Here is a 20,692-nt window from a genome sequence, read left to right as displayed (position 1 = left end):
CTCCCTGGCTAGCCCGAGTCAGGCGCCCCATCTCTGCTTTCTCCCGGCTTCCCCTCCTCCCTGGCAGAGCATGAGCCTCACAAAGTCCTTGGTCAGGGTAAACATCACTTAGCAACAACTGAAAACATCGACTTCACCAACACTGTTCTCAGGCTGGAAGTCAAAACACAGCACTGCACCAGCTAGCACAAAGGAAAAAACAAAACAAAACAAAACAAAACAAAACAAAAAAAACCCCATGACTGCTACTGCCGAACCCAGGACATTATCCACCCCTTATTTCATACCATTCACGTTGTGCTCAGATCCCACATTTTCAATACACCATCGCTCTCCCACATATATACATCCATATACATACAGACCAAGAGGAAAAGATCATTTTCTTAGTGCATGGACCAATCCCTATAATGCTGCCGAGTCCATTCGGTCCATGATGTTCAAAGTTCATTCTCTGTTGGGATGATGGCTGGAGGGAAGTCAGGGCCAGTCGCTGGTGACCTGGAGACATCTAGTTGATGGGCTATAAAAGCATTACACAGCAGGCAACAGCATACAATTGAGTTCACTGGCTGTTTTCCCCTAAAATCAAATCCCCTTGAGGTATACATCGGACTTCCCCATCTTCCTGCATTACCCACCAAGTATATCCAGGTCCCTGAGCAAAAGCAATCCCACGAGTGGGTTTGCCCTTACCTGAAGCAGGAATAACCCAGACTGTCTTCCCCAGCAAATTCTTCATAGGCACCACGGGAACTTTGTCCCCCTCTACAATATGTAAAAGTTCTGACTGGGCTGGGCCGGCCCTGTTGGCAGATCCTCTGGTGTTGACCAACCAGGTGGCCTTTGGTAAGTGTGTATCCCAATGCTTGAAAGTTCCCCCACCCATTGCTCTCAGTGTAGTTTTTAACAGCCCATTGTACCGTTCGATTTTCCCAGAGGCTGGTGCATGGTAGGGGATGCGATATACCCACTCAATGCCATGCTCTTTGGCCCAAATATCTATAAGGTTATTTCGGAAATGAGTCCCATTGTCTGACTCAATTCTCTCTGGGGTGCCGTGTCGCCACAAAATCTGTTTCTCAAGGCCCAGGATAGTGTTCCGGGCAGTGGCATGGGGCACAGCGTATGTTTCCAGCCGCCCGGTGGTTGCTTCCACCATGGTAAGCACATGGCGCTTGCCTTGGCGGGTTGGTGGCAGTGTGATATAGTCAATCTGCCAGGCCTCCCCATATTTATACTTCAACCATCGTCCTCCATACCAAAGAGGCTTTAACCGCTTGGCTTGTTTAATTGCAGCACATGTTTCACACTCATGAATAACCTGGGCAATAGTGTCCATTGTTAAGTCCACCCCTCGATCACGGGCCCACCTGTATGTTGCATCTCTGCCCTGATGGCCTGAAGTGTCATGGGCCCACCGGGCCAAAAATAATTCACCTTTATGTTGCCAATCTAAGTCCATCTGAGCCACTTCAATCTTAGCCGCTTTATCCACCTGTTGGTTGTTCTGGTGTTCCTCAGTGGCCCGATTCTTGGGTACATGGGCATCTACATGACGTACCTTCACCACCAGGTTCTGCACCCTGGCAGCAATATCCTTCCACAGTGCAGCAGCCCAGATGGGTTTACCTCTGCGTTGCCAGTTGCTCTGCTTCCATTGCTTCAACCACCCCCACAGGGCATTTGCCACCATCCATGAGTCAGTATAGAGATAAAGTACTGACCACTTTTCTCGTTCAGCAATGTCCAGGGCCAGCTGGATGGCTTTCACCTCGGCAAACTGACTCGATTCACCCTCTATTTCAGCAGTTTCTGCAACTTGTCGTCCAGGACTCCATACAGCTGCCTTCCATCTCCGATGCTTTCCCACAATACGGCAAGAGCCATCAGTAAACAAGGCGTACTGCTTTTCACTTTCTGACAGTTTATTATATGGTGGGGCCTCTTCAGCGCGCACCACCTCCTCCTCTGGTGACATTCCAAAATCTTTGCCCTCTGGCCAGTCCATGATGACTTCTAGAATGCCTGGACGACTGAGATTTCCTATTCGAGTTCGTTGTGTAATTAGTGCAGCCCATTTACTCCATGTAGCATCAGTTGCATGATGTGTAGAGGAGACCCTGCCTTTGAACATCCAGCCCAGCACGGGCAGCCGGGGTGCCAGGAGGAGCTGTGCTTCAGTGCCAATCACTTCCGAAGCAGCTCGAACCCCTTCATAGGCTGCCAGTATCTCTTTCTCAGTTGGGGTATAGCTGGCCTCAGATCCTTTATATCCCCGACTCCAAAAGCCGAGGGGTCGACCCTGGAACTTTCTGCCAGAGGCTCCAGGTAGGACCGTTCTCCCCAGCTGCAGTGTACAGTACATTTTTTACATCTGGCCCGGTCCGGACTGGTCCAAGGGCTACTGCATGAACTATCTCGCGTTTAATTTGCTCAAAGGCTTGTTGCTGCTCAGGGCCCCATTTAAAATCATTCTTCTTCCGGGTCACATGATAGAGAGGGCTTACAATCGAACTGTAATTTGGGATGTGCATTCTCCAGAACCCCACTGCACCCAAGAAAGCTTGCGTTTCTTTCTTATTAGTTGGTGGAGACATTGCTGTTATCTTGTTGATCACATCTGTGGGGATCTGTCTACGTCCATCTTGCCATTTTATTCCCAAAAATTGAATCTCCTGTGCAGGTCCCTTGACCTTACTCCATTTTATGGCAAAACCGGCTTTCAGCAGGATTTGGATTATTTTCCTCCCTTTCTCAAAGACTTCTTCCGCTGTATTGCCCCACTCAATAATGTCATCAATGTATTGCAGGTGTTCTGGAGCTTGCCCCTGTTCCAGTGCAGTCTGGATCAGTCCGTGGCAAATGGTAGGTCTGTGTTTCCACCCCTGGGGCAGTCGGTTCCAAGTGAACTGGACACCTCTCCAAGTAAAAGCAAACTGTGGCCTGCACTCTGCTGCCAAAGGAATGGAGAAAAATGCATTGGCAATATCAATCGTGGCATACCACTTGGCTGCCTTTGAGTCTAGTTCATACTGAAGTACTAGCATGTCCGGTACGGCAGCACTCAATGGTGGTGTGACTTCATTCAGGCCATGATAGTCTACTGTTAGTCTCCATTCTCCATTAGACTTTCGCACTGGCCATATGGGGCTATTAAAGGGTGAGCGGGTCCTGCTGATCACCCCCTGACTCTCCAGTCTACGGATCAGCTGATGGATGGGAATCAGGGAGTCTCGGTTGGTGCGATATTGCCGCCGGTGCACTGTTGTTGCAATTGGCACTTGTTGTTCTTCAACTTTCAGCAACCCCACAGCAGAGGGATCTTCTGAGAGACCAGGCAAGGTGGACAGCTGCTCAATTTCCTCAGTCTCCAAAGCAGCAATACCAAAAGCCCACCGGTACCCTTTTGGGTCTTTGAAGTACCCTCTCTTGAGGTAGTCTATGCCGAGGATGCATGGAGCCTCTGGACCAGTCACAATAGGGTGCTTTTGCCACTCCCTCCCAGTCAGGCTGATTTCAGCCTCCAGCACAGTCAACTCTTGGGATCCTCCTGTTACTCCAGAAATATAGATGGGTTCCACCCCTTGACAGCTTGATGGCATCAGGGTACACTGTGCACCGGTATCTACTAGAGCCTTATACTTCTGTGGGACTGATGTGCCAGGCCATCTGATCCACACAGTCCAGTAAATCTGATTGTCCCCTACCTCCAACTGGCTGGAGGCAGGGCCCCTCTAATGGTCGTCACAGCTTTGGACACTTAAGTCGTGGTGAAAGGGATTATTCTTCGTTATCACAGGAGCTGGAGTAAAATCAGCTCTTCCATTCCATCTGGGAAACTGCTCACCAGAGACTGAAGCCGTAGCTCTCATGGGACGATCAGTCTTGGCCCTTGCTCCCCTCTTCAGTTCACTCACCCGTTCCTCCAAAGCTGAAGTAGGTTTTCCATCCCACTTTGTCATGTCTTCTCCGTGATCCAGCAGGTAAAACCATAGGGTACCCCGTGGCGTATACCTCCTGTATCTCCTCTCTTGAGCAATAGGACGCCTTTTGTTAATAGCTGAGACGTGTGTTGGTACACGTGAGGAGCTGGATAAATCAGATAGATCGTCCCTCAATTGTTTGAGGTCCTGGGACAGTTTTTCCACAGATGAGATGATGGAAGGGGTGAGGTTGTCTTCGAACTCTCAGAGTTTATGAACCATTTCATCCACTGTTAGTGGTACTATGTCATTCCAGGTTACTGTTGCCAATGAATGGGCATATGATGACGGTGCATTCCGTGTAAGTTTTCGCCACATGGGTCGTGTACATTCAACTTCATCTGGATCTATAGGTGTATCCCCGTTATTCGGCTTGATGTGATAGAGCATCTCTACGATGGCCGATTCCCTCAGAGACTGGATGCCTTTGTCTATAGTAGTCCACTTGGCCGAACGACTCGTAACATCGTCCTTGTACGGAAACCTTTCTTTCACAGCTGCCAAGAGCCGCCTCCAAAGGCTGAGGGACGTTTTCTCTCTTGCGATTGCTTTGTCAATTCCCCCTTCTCTAGCAAGTGATCCCAGCTGCTTGGCTTCTGTACCTTCTAGTTCGTGACCATCGGCCCCATTGTCCCAGCATCGGAGTAACCAGGTGATGATGTGCTCCCCTGGTTGACGGGTAAAATCTTTTCGCATATTCCGCAGCTCGGTTGAGGTCCGAGGTCGAGAAGTTACCTCTTCTTCTTCTTCTTCGTCATGTGATGATGACTCCTGATCAGATTCTGGACCGGATGGTGAATTCATTGGTTCTTCATCTCGCTTCACCCTTTTTGCCTCCTTTTTGCTTGTTCTCTTGTGTACAGGGGCAACCGATATTGGTACGAATTGGTCCTCTGGTTTGGCTGCAGTGATTATCACTGTGGTTTGAGTAGCGACTGTACTTGTTGCTGGGGGTGGTGTAGCTGCTGTACTTGGAGCTGGGGTAACCGCGCTGTCTGTTGCAGTTGAAGTTTGAGCAGCTGCTGTACTTGCCACTGGGGTAGCTGCTCTGTTCATTGAGGCCAAAGTTTGAGTAGCGACTGTACTTGTTGCTGGGGGTGGTGCAGCTGCTGTGCTTGGAGCTGGGGTAACCGCGCTGTCTGTTGCAGTTGAAGTTTGAGCAGCTGCTGTACTTGCTGCTGGGGTAGCTGCGCAGTTCATTGCCGACAAAGTTTGAGTAGCGACTGTTGCTTTGCCCTCAGATCCGCCAACATTCTTTTCCTTTTGAAGGTGCTGGATAGTGTTGAACAAGGCCCTGTAAGCATAGGCCAAGCCCCAGCACGTTGCCGTGATTTGTCCATCTCTGGTATGGCCAGAATGACCACACACCTCATTTAAGTGTTTTACTAATTCTTCTGGATTTTGCAGTTGTTCGGTAGTGAAATTCCAAAGTACTGGAGGGGCCCACTGACCTAGATACTTGCCCATACTATCCCACACACCCTGCCACTCATGGCTGTCCAGCCTCAGGGAAAATCTCTCGGTCCTCCTACATTGTCGTTTGACCCCAGACAAGACCCAAACCTGACTCTGCTTAACTCTTGAAATCAGCAGTGGGCAAAACACACTCTGTATGCGTGTTAGCATGGTGATACCTATCACCATCAGCAAACAAGTCTCAACAGCATTAAAATGCCATTCAAAAAATTCAAAACTCTCAAATGTAAATGGTCTGGGGGGACGACTGGGAGGGTAAAAGAATGTCTCCTTCACAGGTTGAGCACCTGAGAAGGAGAAAAAAGATGTGTAATTGCTAAGTACCTCCATCATATACCTCCCAAAGTATAAAGGTGGTGACCACACTGGGAACATAAGCCAGATCAGTTTCATGATCAATGATTCTATTGTATTACAAGTCATTACCATAAAGTACAATGGGACAAAAACCTTAGCCCAAGCCCCACACTTGAAAAACACTAATACAGCAAATACCGGATGGACGTAAGATACGATATACTGAAACTGTGAGATCAAGAGGAAAAACCTTGAGAGCCAATAAATCAGCATTGTGACGAGTGACTACCAATCCAGTCAGATCTGTTCTTATCTCAACCCCTCGTGCCCCACGTTGGGCGCCAAAAAGAACTGTCGTGGTTTAAACCCAGTCAGGTAACTTGTTCACTCACTCCCAGTGAGTGGTGCCGAGCTGACAACAATCGAGGTCCGTGTCCCCCCCCACCGGGGTTCTCCCCCACTCCCGGAGGAACAGGGAGGAGGATCGAAAGAGTGCAACTCCCACGGGTTGAGACAAGAACAGTCCAGCAACCAATGTACACAAATCACCACCGCTACTATCAACTACAACAGTGATAAGGGAAAATAACAAGGGAAGAGAATACGATACCACCGGCCAAGAAGACGAGTTCCACCCGGAAGCCCGTGTCCTTCCGGGTAACTCCCAGTTACCCCCCACCCCGGCCATGATGTGCTGTGGTATGCAATACCTCCCTGGCTAGCCCGAGTCAGGCGCCCCATCTCTGCTTCCTCCCGGCTTCCCCTCCTCCCTGGCAGAGCATGAGCCTCACAAAGTCCTTGGTCAGGGTAAACATCACTTAGCAACAACTGAAAACATCGACTTCACCAACACTGTTCTCAGGCTGGAAGTCAAAACACAGCACTGCACCAGCTAGCACAAAGGAAAAAAAAATAACAAAAAAAAAAAAAAACAAAAAAAAAAAACCAAAAAAAAAAACCATGACTGCTACTGCTGAACCCGGGACGCCTACTCACCCGTCTTAATATGGGAAAATAAGTAAGATCCCTTCCCAGCTTTTTTACTCTCTTTTAGGTATGACTTGCATTTACAATCAAAGCTTTTGTGATCAGTTATTAAATCTTCAGTTAATGCGGTGTCACAGTTCAGTGGATGTAAACTGCAGTCATTGAAACAACACTGTGTCATAAAAAACTGTTTAGTATGTTATGAAAAAACTGTGAATTTTAGGTACTGAAAGTGTCTCCATCCTCCTGTCTTTGTCATTCTTAAAGCTTGCACCAGGGCAGTCTCTGCCTAATGCGGAAAGATGACTTAATACCACATCTGTGCTGCCAAGGTTTGGAGGTAACTGCTTTGTGAGGGCTTGGCTTGGTGCTTCCTTGTTGCTGCCATTGACAAACTGAGATGTCTCTTGTCATTCTAAAACTTTCCTCAGACAATGAGAAAAGGATTAAAAATTTTTTACGGCCTTCAAGACCACAAGGATGTTTCTGACATGCACTGCAAATTCCCTGACAGAAATCATTCAGTCCCCTGCTTCATGAGTCCGTAAGCAAAGGCAGCCTTCCCAAGCTAGCACCGGTGTTCCCATGTGCCAGTGATGACGTGTTGCCAGCCAGTTCTGTTTGTATACATTCATGTGTTTTCTTGCCTTCCTAATGCAGGCACATTTGTCTTGGAAAACGCATTGCTTTCATTTTTATTTCCAGTGGGTAGTAACAGCTATCAGAAATATTTTGATACTTCTGTTTAACACTTCCAAGGCTGCAGAAGAAGCAAACCAAACCCAACTTTTCAACTAAGGTATTGATTTACTTTTTAGGCTAAAGAAAGGAGCAGGTATGTTACTGGCATTGTACAAAGCTTGTCTTGCCAATATACACGGTGTGAGCCCTAAGCGAGCTTCGGAACACACTGCTTATAAATTCACTGTGACAGTGAAATGATCAGCGGCACTGTGGGTCATCCTTTGCAGCTACCACCACGTTGATTTGTGTGCTGCCTGAAAGCATAGCCTCTGTAGGTTTATTCTGAAAAGCTGTGCTGCAGATGTTTACGTACCTTCTCGCATCTTGCATCTGAAAAGAGAGCTGTTTTCTTACACAGGCACAGTTCCGTGTGTACAGGTATTTCAGAAGATATTCCCTGCCTTAATGCCATGTCTTGAGTGGGTGTGTTCCATCACCATGGTCTCTGCTGTGGCCAAGCCCCATGGAGGGGTTGGTATATCTACAGCGTACAGGAATGCTGTAAAGCAGAGTTGTGACTTCTGCAGCTTCCCCTTCTACCAGATTACACTTGGAGTGCCAGCTTTTAGGTATCAAAGGGGTAAATCCAAGCGCAATCCTTCCTGTGCTTCTCCAAGGGGACTGGAGCTGCTCTGGAAGTGCCTTTCAAATGTGCCTGTATGGTTTTTACTACCATTCCTGCTGAGGGTTTAAGTTCATGCCTAAGCTCAGCCTGCCTCCATTCTTGGGACCTGGGAGGCTCCAGAAGCCTGGCAGTGTTCCATCGGGGTCCCCATCTCTTGGAAGGGTAGGTAGTCCACCTACAAAGCTCCAAAGCTCTGCTTTGTGTCCTCTGGATGCTTTCTCCTTACTGCCGTGTCTTGTTCATCAAGCTCCTGCCATGAAGGATGTACATTGCCCCTGAGGTGGGCATTTGCTGCTGGTCTGGCGATGTCAGAATTTAGTAGTCTTGCTAACAAGAGTGAAGTACTTCTTTCCATCCTTCTAATGAGTGAATTATTTCTTACCATCCTTCTAATTATCATTTAGATTGGAGACAGTCACTCCTGAACATCTGCTAGCTTAGGATATTCCTTGTCTGCCCATCCTGTTCTGCTTGCCATAAATTTTGTACGAAGGTCACACTGGCCTAAATCATTGCCAGCAATCAGAAACTTACAGATACGGCTGGTTTCAGCTAATTTTGTGCTCACTGGGGCATCCCACTGCGCCAAAGGTGAAAAGTGCACCCTGAGGAAGACTGCTTACTACATCTTGAAGACCCTTGCCCGCGACTATTGAAGGACAGTGCGCAGGCTCCAAAAGGGAAGAGACTTATCATAATGAGTTCCTAAAATAATATCCCCACCGAACTCTCGGGAACCTAATGAACATGCATGTTTGTACGTCATACATATCTGCCTACTTAACCCCTCGGTGTGCAAGTTAGGAGGAGCGGTCCCCCTTTCACCCGGCGCCGTAATAAACATACCTGCTTTATAACTCTCTTTGAGTTTTAGAGTCTGATTCTGTCCTTTAGTTTGCACCCCAGATGGGACAACTTCTGTCCGGCTGCAGGACCTCCTGAGTACGGGACTCCTCTGGGCGCCCCCGAGATTTCTTGGGAGGACTCCCCCACTCACTCAGATCACCGCAGGAGCAGACAAGGGCCATCACTAGTGAATCATCAGGTATGTTTGAACCAGGTAAAGGGGATACCTGTGGGTCGTGAGAAGGTGTCCTACACAAGGTGGAGAGTGCAGGTGCTCGCCCCAAGGGTTGGGTTGGGTTGGGTTGGGTTGGGTTGGTAGGGTACACAAGGGTCACTGTACTAACAGCTTCAGGAACCTCTGGTGGGTAAACAATGGCTCAAGATTTATGTGTTACCAATTCCTGGCTTAGAGGACATTCTGTATGAAGTGGGTGATTGAGAGACCGGCCCTTGTGTGAATGAGTGTTTTGTGTGAGTGAGACGTGGCATAGCAAGTAGAGCAATATAGGGGTTAACTGTCAGAGTAGTGATCAAGCTCCCTGGTGCAGGGCTCCAACTAGCCCTTGCACAATCTGTCATCGCTGTTGTTTGTATATCCGAGCTAAGTGTCCTGCTTGTTCAAAATATATTATCTCTTTTGGTGAGAGACAAGCCGTTTATTTACAGAAGTGTTTGGTATTTGGGTGTATCTGTTGTGGGTGCAGCACTTCCTTTTACCTTTTACTCTGGGTAAGATATTATTGTTGTAGGGCTAACGGTGTCTTATATCTTTAAAGGCTTACAATGGGAGGACAGCAGAGTGGGGGAATTCTCAAAAAGAGCCCTTCAGGTTGCATTTTAGCTCATTGGAAAGATACAGGGGGGCCACTGGGAGGAAGTGTGAATAAGAAAACCTTGACCAAATATTGTAATCAGTGATGGCCTTCATATGAATTGGTAGATGGGGAAAAGTGGCCCTTCAATGGCACTTGGAATTATAATGCTTTATTACAATTAATGTTATTTTTGAGACGAGAAGGAAAATGGGATGAAGTTTCATATGCTGATATGTTCTTTACCCTTCGGGATCATCCTGAATGGCAGACAGAATGTGGGCTGGGGGCTCCACAAGACCCGATGGTGTTGGCTCTGGAGAAGGGTAATAGGAAGGAAGGAAAAGGGAAGTTAAAGAGATGTTGTTCGGCACATAGTGATGCAAAGGGTTGACCAATGTACAGGGGGGTAGTGCAGGGGGGGTAGTACAGGGGTTGTAGTACAGGGGGGTTGGACGGGGAATTGTGCAAGGGGGTTAGAGGAATTTGTTTGCTATAGGAATTTGTTTAAACAAATAGACTATCTGTTGTAAATGCCTGCTAAGCAAAACAGAGGCCTCCTGTCCTGTTAATGAGCAGATGCCTGAAACCTCAGGTCCTGTTAATGAGCAGATGCCTGAATCTACTGATAAAGGGAAAAGCAGAGGATTTATGGCTGGGAAACTGACCAAACTCTACTGATAAAGGGGAGAAGCAGAGAATTTACGGCTGGGATAATGACTAAACTCTAAGGCCACATGTAAAGACTAGAAAAGGTGAAAAGTGCAAGAAGAGGAAGACTCATTTACTTCATCTTGAAGACCCCTGCCCAGAAGAGGAAGACTCATTTACTTCATCTTGAGACCCCTGCCCACGACCGGAGGGGGGCACTGCGCATGCGCAGAGGACCTCTGGCTCATTATAATACGAAGCGGGGATAGGACATGAATATGTATAGGCGTATTGTGTAACCTCATGAATATATATAACTTTAGAGAATAAATGTAGAGGGAAACAACACTGAGACACGCATATCTTTGAGGAATTATCCCTATGCGTCTCAGCGCTGAATAAAAAGCATACCTACTTTACAACTTTTAACGAGTTGTGGAGTTTATCCGCGCATCAATTTGGCGAGCCAGGCAGTAGGTCTCTGTTCGGCTGCAGGATCGGCTGAGGGGCGGACATCCTAGGCGCCCCAGGCCGCTTTCCTGGAGGAGCTCCGCTCCCTCGTCCGCTCACTGCGAGGACAGACAACAACCTGTGCCGGCTGCGGAGAAACGGTATGCTTGAAACTTAGGGGGCCTGTAAGGCGTACGCGTGGCCCGGGGCTGCTGGTAAGGCGCGCAGAGACGTCTGGCGCACAGCGTAGTTCCCCTTGGCAGGTAGGGCTTGCAAGCAGAGGACTCGCCGACCGGTAGAGCGGCCGCTAGCGATCCTGAGGGTGGATCGGGTGAGTTCGGGTTTTCGCTGCATCCCAAGTTTTGGGAGCCAGGAAGGATCTGCTAATGACCGTAGTGGAAGCCAGATGAACCGGTAGGCGAACCCACCAGGTCTCCGCTGCATCTCAAATTACAGACCTGCTACCATAGGAAGCAGGAGAAGGGTAAGGCGGAACCATAGTGTGAGTGTGTGGGATCCCATGTGTGTTTGTGTTTCTGTGTGACTGAGACGTAGCACAGCTACGAAGCGAGTGTGGAGTCCTGATCCGCGGTTCCGTGTTCTCCGCGAGGAGAGCGGCCGGAGACGGACGAAGCGTCTTTGTTTTGTGTTGTGCCTAAGTGCTTTGTGTGTGTATATGTCTGTCGTTAGTGTTAAAGATTAGCGTTTAAGCGGTGGGGGAGGAGTAGACAAAAGTAAACTGTGGCTAATGGGGGTTTAAGAAGAGTTCCCTCTCTGCGCCCCAGTGGCTGTATAAGAAAAGTATAACCTCTAATATCTGTAGTCTTATTCTTGAGATCTGGACTTTACACTCAGTACCAGAGGCTTGTAGCCTGACATATGGGTGCATATTAACTTCTGAACAGTGGAACCTGCCGTGGATACTAGTGTAAATTTTGCTGGAACCGAAACTATGATCTAACAACAGGGGAACTGATCTGCAGAACCCAGAGATATTATTTCACTGAACCCCTGAGAATATCATAAAACTTGTGTGTAGGTGCTCTCATTTTTAAGTGCATTTGCAGAGCACTAGGAAAGAGAAGCTATAGATTTGTAAAAGATTGTTTGAAATGGGAGCCGGTCGAAATAAGGGAATTCTGAAGAAAAGCCCATTGGGTTACATTTTGGCACATTGGAAAGAACTGGGAGGGTCTTCTGGGGGTTCGGTAAACAAGAAAACGTTGATAAAATATTGTAAAATTCTCCATTCCTGTAATTTTGCATGATGTACACCCCTGTTATTTTTAGCTTGTAAAATTTGATAGGAAACTTCTCTGGATAAAATTGAGTACTTGATGCATATGTATGGAATATCAGGTCTTGTATGCAGGTATATAATTTTATGAAGACTGTGATGTTCCTATCTGTAAAAATATTGTGAGTGTAAAAAGCTTACTTTTGAAAAATTCATTGCCAAGCTTGTGATTGTTTATGAGATTGGGAAAGTATTAATTGGGATTTTGGTGTGAAGTCTCTGAAGTTGAGTACCAGAGGACAAGTATTAGCCCCCTATTTATTATATGCTTATCCGTAAAAAACCCATAAGACATTCAGGAATGATATGGAAAGAGAACAGTGTGTCAATGAAATGACTCTTTCCCATGGTCATCATCTGTATGTGTTTGATTTGCCTTTCCAGACTTGGATTGCTCTGGAGACTGCTAAGCATTTTTCCTATTTGATATGGAATTTTCCCTGACTTGGATTCCTCCTTCTGTCTGTCGTGTGTTAGGGTTTGATAGCAGTTCTTTAAGGATGTTTGATGCCTAAGGCAGAGGATCCTCTGGCAGTGTGTACATGTATAATTTATTTATTTTAAATTTATCAGATCAGAAAATGGGGCTACAGCTCCCATTGTCTGTCTGGTAAATCTTAGTGAATTTAATTATATAAAGCAATGAAAATGGTTGAATTATATGAGAGAGGTTAAAAAAAAATAAAAATAAAAAAAAATCACATTTTAATCTCATGTCTCAAGCTGGGCATGGGGAGGCTTAGTCTGGGTATTAGGAAAAATTTCTTCACCAAAATATGATCAAGCATTGGAACAGGTGGCCCAGGGAAGTAGTGGAATATGTGTCCCTGGAAGCGTTCAAAAAAAAAAAAAAAAACAACATTGAGATGAGGCCTTTAATGGCATGGCTTAGTGGTGGTTTTGGCAGTCCTGGGGTAATGGTTGGACTTTATGATCTTAAAGGTCTTTTCCAACCGGGTTAATTCTACAATTCTGTGATCAGGAGAAATGGCCTAAAAATGGAACTTTAAATTATAATACATTGCTACAATTAATGTTGGTTTTGAGGGGGCCAGGAAAATGGGATGAAGTACTATATACAGATAGGGATCTGGCAGAGCTAATTTCACATCCTGTCTGCCACTCCGGGTGGTTTCTTAAAGTGAAAAACCTAATTTTGGCTTTGGAAAAGGACAGAGAAAACCAGAAAGCTAAGCTGAAGAGATGTTGTTCAGCCTGTGATATTGGGAGAATGATGTTTAAAAGTTGAATCAGGAAAATAAATAATAGAAAAATTATATATATCACAGATACCTCTGAGAGGAGCATCCTCTATACCTGTCCTATCAGATATTGATAAGGAGGAGGAGATTCTGTCACTGGCAACAAGCAACAAAACCAGAAGTGCTGTTGCAGAGGCAGACATCTGTAACCCCTGCAGAGCAGGGTGAGCAGCTGTGAGAAGAAAAAAAAAAACAACGAAAAAACAAACAAACAAACAAAAAAAAACAAAAAAAAAGAGGGAAAACCAAAGGGGAAAGGAGGGGAGCTCGAGCAGCTCCTGTGTTTGAGCACGGAATGAGTGCTGGGGCAGGCAAACAAGTGGGAACAGATGTTGATAGACGGGACTGAGGGGTTGTTGAATGTTTTGAAACTGGAGGAGGAATGTCGGGCAAAGGTGGGGGAAGTGGGTTTTTCTCCTATGGGACCGGGTGCTGTGGAGAGTTTTTGCCCTGGGGGAAGAATGCCATGGACAAAGGACCTGGGGAATCTGCCCTAGTAGATCCACTGATTAAATTAAAACTAGAGACCAGAGGAAATAAAGTGGAATTTTAGTGGATACAGGAGCAACTTATTCGGCGTTCATTCAGAGGGAAAAGAATTTGTTACAGATGTGGGAGCTACTGGCCACCAAGGAAAAGAAGAAAAAAAAAAAAAAAAAAAAAAAAAAGCAAAAAGAGGCACAAATTGGAAAAAAAGCAACATTTAAAGAAGGCAAAATGGAATTAAAGAGTTAAAAATCAATTAATTGCAGTTTTGAGTTTATCTTTAATTCAACAGAAAAAGCAAACAGGAGGACCTCCCTGAAATAGAAGAAATCCTTAATCCAGGTATACCTGGGAATATGGACATCTGAAGTTCCAGGTAAAGCGAAAAATGCTTTGCCTGTTAAAGTAGAAATAAAAAAGGGGGCCTGCCCAATTAGAATAAAACAATAGCCCCTAAAGTTGCAGGAAAGGGAATTAAAAAAATCATTAATAAATTTTAAAATATAAATTCTTAATTGAATGTGAATTGGAATACAATACTCCTATCTTGCCAGTAAAGAAAAGTTGCAGATTGGTTCAAGATCTCAGGAATCAACAAATTTGTAGATGATATTCAGTAATAGCTAATCCGTATTGACTAAACCAAATCAAAAATGATTTGCCGTCTTGGATTTAAAGGACTCTTTCTTTTGCTTACCATTGGCCAAAGAAAACCAGAATTTATTTGCTTTTGAATGGGAACATCCTGACACAGTAAGGAAAACCCAATTAACTTGGACAGTATTACCTCAAGGGTTTAAAACAGTCCAACAATTTTTGGAAACCAGTTAGCACGGGAATTAGAGTCATGGAAACCACCCACTCAGACGGGGACTCTGTTACAATATGTGGATGACTTATTAATTGCTACTGAAACAAAGGAAGAATGTATCCAGTGGACGGTGGGATTATTGAATTTTCTGGGACTGAATGGTTATTGGGTAACCAGACAAAAGGCCCAACTAATCCAAACCCGAGTTTTCTACCTAGTATGACAGAGAAAACTTGGAACTGCTAGAAAAGAAGCCATTTGTCAAACTCCACGACTGACAACCATCAAGGAGCTCCAGACGTTCCTGGGAATAACTGGATGATGCAGACTTTGGATGCATGATGTCGTGGTTTAAACCCAGTCAGGTAATTCGTTCGCTCACTTCCCCCCCTTTCTTGCCCTCCCCCTGCTCTCAGAGGGACGGAGAGGAGAATCGAAAAGAATGCAACTCCCACGGGTTGAGATAAGAACAGTTTAGTAACTAAGGTATAACACAAATCACTACTGCTACCACCAGTGATAATAATGATAAAGGAAATAACAAGGGAGAGAATACAACACCTCAGCACCAGCCGACCGATAACTCGCCCCCCAAGCCCAACCAAGCACCGACCGATACCTCCTCCAACGCTGCAGTCTCCCAGCCCTTCCGGCTAACTCCCAGTTACATCCTGGGCATGACGTGCTGTGGTATGGAATAGCTCTTTGGTCAGTTTGGGTCAGGTGTCCTGTCTCTGCTTCCTCCCAGCTTCCCCTCCTCCCTGGCAGAGCATGAGGCTCACAAAGTCCTTGGCCAAACCAAAACATCTCTATCAGCTCTGTTCCCGAGCCGAAAGTCAAAACACTGCACTGCACCAGCTACCAAGGAAGAGAAACATGACTGCTACTGCTGAACCCAGGACATTATCCACCCCTTATTCCATACCATTCACGTCATGCTCAGATCCCACATTTTCAATACACCATCACTCTTATCTCGGTGCAGTCTTATCTTAGTGCATGGACAAGTCCCTATAAAGCTGCTGCGTCCATCTGGTCCATGTCAGGCTCCATCTCTTGTAACAGTCTTCCAGAGCAGGAGAGACTGTGTGCAGTGTTCACACGCGTGAATAACCTGGGCAATAGTGTCCATTGTTAAGTCCACCCCTCGATCATGAGTCCATCTCTGTGTTGCATCTGTGCTCTGATGGCCTGAAGTGCCATGGGCCCACCAGGCTTAAAATAATTCACTGTCCCCTTAAGCAGTTTCTGCAGCTTGTTGCTGGGGACTCCATACAGCTGCCTTCCATCTCCGACGCTTCCAAAGCACTGGAGGGGCCCAGTGGACTAGATACTTGCCCATACTGTCCCACACACCCTGCCACTCATGACTGTCCAGCCTTGGGGAAAATCTCTTGGTCCCCCTATATTGTTGTCTAACCCCAGACAAGACCCAAACCTGACTCTGCTTAACTTTTGAGATCAGACAAAATGGTTGTGGGTAGAACACAGTGTGTGTGTGTGCCAACATGCTGATCCCCATCACAATCAGCAGGCAGGTCCCAAGGATACCCAAAGGCCATTCAGAGCCTTCAGAACTCTTAGTTGATGCTGCTGTGCTTGTCACTGGGGCTGGTGTAGCTGCTGTGCTTGCCGGCTCTCCCACCACCGGCTTCTCTTTTCCTGAGTCCAGCTCTTCCTCCTCTGCCGTGCTGGGGAGTGCTGCGTGGTTTCCTGCATCCTCCTGGGGCTCGGCGGGTGGCTGCCGGGGAATGCTCTCGGCCGTCGCGGGGCTGGGCTCCTCCGCGGGGCTGGGCTCCTCCGCGGGGCTCGGCTCCTCCGCGGGGCTCGGCTCTTCCGCGGGGCTCGGCTCCTCCGCCGCCTTCTCCCGCTGCTCGGCAGCCGCCTCCTTCTGCTCCTCGACCGCCCCGGCCTCCTCCACCGGCAGCCGTCCCCTGGCGGCCTCCGGCCCCGCTCCCGCCGCCGCTTGGTCCCCGGGGCCGCTCTCCCGGGCCGCTTCAGCAGCCGCCGGCTCCCGGGGCCGCTCCCCCTCGGCTCCCCGCAGCCTCACGAAGATGGAGGCGAGGGCGAGGGCCAGGACGGTGAAGAGCAGCCGGACGGCCAGGTACAAGTCCACGGCCACGTCCGTCCCGCCCTGCTGCTGGAGCCCACCCGTATTACAAGCCATTGCCATAAAGCACAGTGAGACAAGAACCTTAGCCCAGGCCCCACACTTGATAAACACTATCACAGCAAATACCGGCTCTATGTAAGTTACAACGGTCTGAAGCTGTGAGATCAAGAAGAACAACTCTGAGACCCAATAAATCAGCATTGTGACGAGTGACTATTAATCCAGTCAAATCTGTCGTTATCTCAACCCTTCGTGCCCCACGTTGGGCGCCAAAAAAGAACTGTCGTGGTTTAAACCCAGTCAGGTAATTCGTTCGCTCACTTCCCCCCCTTTCTTGCCCTCCCCCTGCTCTCAGAGGGATGGAGAGGAGAACTGAAAAGAATGCAACTCCCACGGGTTGAGATAAGAACAGTTTAGTAACTAAGGTATAACACAAATCACTACTGCTACCACCAGTGATAATAATGATAAAGGAAATAACAAGGGAGAGAATACAACACCTCAGCACCAGCCGACCGATAACTCGCCCCCCAAGCCCAACCAAGCACCGACCGATACCTCCTCCAACGCTGCAGTCTCCCAGCCCTTCCGGCTAACTCCCAGTTACATCCTGGGCATGACGTGCTGTGGTATGGAATAGCTCTTTGGTCAGTTTGGGTCAGGTGTCCTGTCTCTGCTTCCTCCCAGCTTCCCCTCCTCCCTGGCAGAGCATGAGGCTCACAAAGTCCTTGGCCAAACCAAAACATCTCTATCAGCTCTGTTCCCGAGCCGAAAGTCAAAACACTGCACTGCACCAGCTACCAAGGAAGAGAAACATGACTGCTACTGCTGAACCCAGGACACATGATTATGGTGTTCTGGTAAGACCCCTATGTGAACTGTTAAAAGAAACCCCTCTCTCTTTGGAATGGACTGATTCAGCAGAGGAGGGCTTTAGAAATTTAAAAGCAGAGCTAATGAGAGCTGCAGCTCTGACTTCTGGATGTGACTAAACCCTTTTGGCTATATTCCTATGAAGAACAGGGAATAGCTTTGGTGGTCCTTACTCAGAAACTAGGACCCTGTAAGAGAACAGTGGTGTATTTTTCAAAACAGCTGAATGAAGTGAGCAAAGGATGGCCCGAATGCGTATGAGCTGTGACAGCAGTTGTCATGAATATTGAAGAGGCCTGCTTACTGTACTAGTGTCCTGTGTTGTATCAGCATTCCTGGAACAGAAAGAAGGCCACTGGTTCTAAATATGCATTTGCTGTGGTCCATGCACATGGTGCCATCTGGAAAGAACGAGGACCTTTGAACACACAGGAGAAACAGAATAAACATGCTACGACTACTGAGAGCTGTTCAGCTACCTGAGGAAGTAGCTATTATGTGTTGTCAAGGATATCAACAAGATGAAATTTGGCTGATTTTAACAATCTAAACTCATTCCCTTAATCCCTGACGGCAAACTAACAATTGAGAAATCTAAACCTAGAAAATCAAAGGAGGATAGAAAATTTATTGAAGATCTCAGAGGAGGAGAGGAAAACAAAGAAGATTGGGTTCAGATACTTGATGGGTGAATTATAATCCCCTGTAACCAACTCTGGATGGTAGTTCAGGAGGAACATAATAAAACTCATTGAGATAGCAAGTCTTTATACATATGAACAAATTGAAGGGTGTTAACGAATACTTTTTTAGGGTGGCCAGAAGCATTCCCTTGTAGGTTTTGGAGTACCAGAGGCTATCCTATGTAAAAATTTTATGTGGAAGACCATATCGGTCCCAGTTTAAAGGAGAAAGTCTTCTGGAAGTGGGAGAAGTTTATCTCCTAAAATTTCTGGTCAATCTGGGAAAACAAACAAACAAAAAAATAGAGTGATTCATGGGTGTCAATACGATGTTGCAATTGTAATCAACATATATAGTTAAGTAGAATAGTTAAAACGGAGCGATTATTGATATTAATCCCCTATACCTGTACCATGGTCCAAGCCATAGAAAAAAGAAACTTCAATACTGGGTTCAAATACGAATGTCTGGCTCACATGGGCAAACAAGACTGGGATTACTGATTTTTGTCCGACCTTGGCACAGGTGGAAAATCCCTTTCAAACGTGCCTAATTGGTATACCATACTTGAACCCCTTTGATTTTCGGGGATGGGTTAGGAATGACTCGATTCTAAATCCTAGCACAGTGATCAAAATGGTCCAGAGAGCTCATGGAACCGACTGGACAGTTGCATCAGTGCAAATGGAAAAAACTTAAATTACTCCAACTCTTGGGATCTGACAAGACTACTCAGAGCTTTATAACTTAATACATGGTCAAGCAAAGTCCCTAAGACCAAGGTAACTAGTGGGAAGACATGGTATGATACAATACCTAAAGCTCTACCCCCAGGATATTTCTTGATATGTGGAGACCGTGCATGGCCAGGGATTCCTACCAAACCCTTTGGAGGACCATGTTATCTAGGTAAATTGTCCCTGTTTGCAGCCTCCAAAAGGCATTTAGTCCAGGACATGAAGGACAACCTCCGCAGAAACAAACGATCCATTGGGCAATTAGGCCCGAATTGCGATTCCACTTTAATCTGGAATCACACAGCAAGATTTTTGGTGGCATTATTTGTACCAAATGTAGATGCGGGGAAAGCATTGGCAGATATACATCATTTGGCATGTTGGGCAGCTAAGCAATTAAATATAACTTAAGACATGCATCTTTACAAAACCAAGCAGCAACTGACTTTTTATTATTGGCTCATGGACATGGTTGTGAGGATTTCGAAGGCATGTATTGCATGAACTTATCTGACCATTCTGAATCAATTCATGCTAAGCTGCGAAAATTGCAGGAAAATATGCAAGAGCTTAGAATTGTTGGAGGCAGATTGGATGAGTGGTTAAATAACTTAGGAGTTACTGGATGGTTCAGGGACATACTGAAACAAGGCCTTTTAATTATGGCTATAGGATTACTCATTTTAACGATTGTACCTCGTATAATACAGTCTATATCAGAATCACTTCATAAGTCGATAAAAGGAACATGGATAGCTCTGTCATGAATAATATAGTAAAAGAATTTACTAACTTTTAAAAGAAAAGGGGGGATTGATGCAAAGGGTTGACCAATGTACAGGGGGGTAGTGCAGGGGGGGTAGTACAGGGGTTGTAGTACAGGGGGGTTGGACGGGGAATTGTGCAAGGGGGTTAGAGGAATTTGTTTGCTAGAGGAATTTGTTTAAACAAATAGACTATCTGTTGTAAATGCCTGCTAAGCAAAACAGAGGCCTCCGGTCCTGTTAATGAGCAGATGCCTCAAACCTCAGGTCCTGTTAATGAGCAGATGCCTGAATCTACTGATAAAGGGAAAAGCAGAGGATTTATGGCTGGGAAACTGACCAAACTCTACTGATAAAGGGGAGAAGCAGAGAATTTACGGCTGGGATAATGACTAAACTCTAAGGCCACATGTAAAGACTAGAAAAGGTGAAAAGTGCAAGAAGAGGAAGACTCATTTACTTCATCTTGAAGACCCCTGCCCAGAAGAGGAAGACTCATTTACTTCATCTTGAGACCCCTGCCCACGACCGGAGGGGGGCACTGCGCAGGCGCAGAGGACCTTCTGGCTCATTATAATACGAAGCGGGGATAGGAAATGAATATGTATAGGCGTATTGTGTAACCTCATGAATATATATAACTTTAGAGAATAAATGTAGAGGGAAACAACACTGAGACACGCATATCTTTGAGGAATTATCCCTATGCGTCTCAGCGCTGAATAAAAAGCATACCTACTTTACAACTTTTAACGAGTTGTGGCGTTTATCCGCGCATCAATAGTATAGAG

At 46.5% G+C, this 20,692-nt stretch overlaps 1 protein-coding gene across 1 annotated transcript in view; it reads left to right on the top strand.

Annotated features, from left to right (window-relative positions):
• Positions 1-20,692, top strand: part of LOC133279591 (heme oxygenase 2-like) — a 230,566-nt gene that overhangs the window by 48,138 nt on the left and 161,736 nt on the right. The window lies entirely within an intron of this gene.

The sequence above is a fragment of the Pezoporus flaviventris genome, unplaced genomic scaffold (assembly GCF_033815535.1).
Source record: "Pezoporus flaviventris isolate CSIRO_AGI_PZ_B2104156 unplaced genomic scaffold, CSIRO_AGI_Pfla_v1 ptg000078l, whole genome shotgun sequence".
In the NCBI taxonomy this organism is placed as follows: domain Eukaryota; kingdom Metazoa; phylum Chordata; class Aves; order Psittaciformes; family Psittacidae; genus Pezoporus; species Pezoporus flaviventris.
The sequence above is the reverse complement of the archived record's forward strand: the minus strand, read 5'-3'. Positions and strand labels throughout refer to the sequence as shown.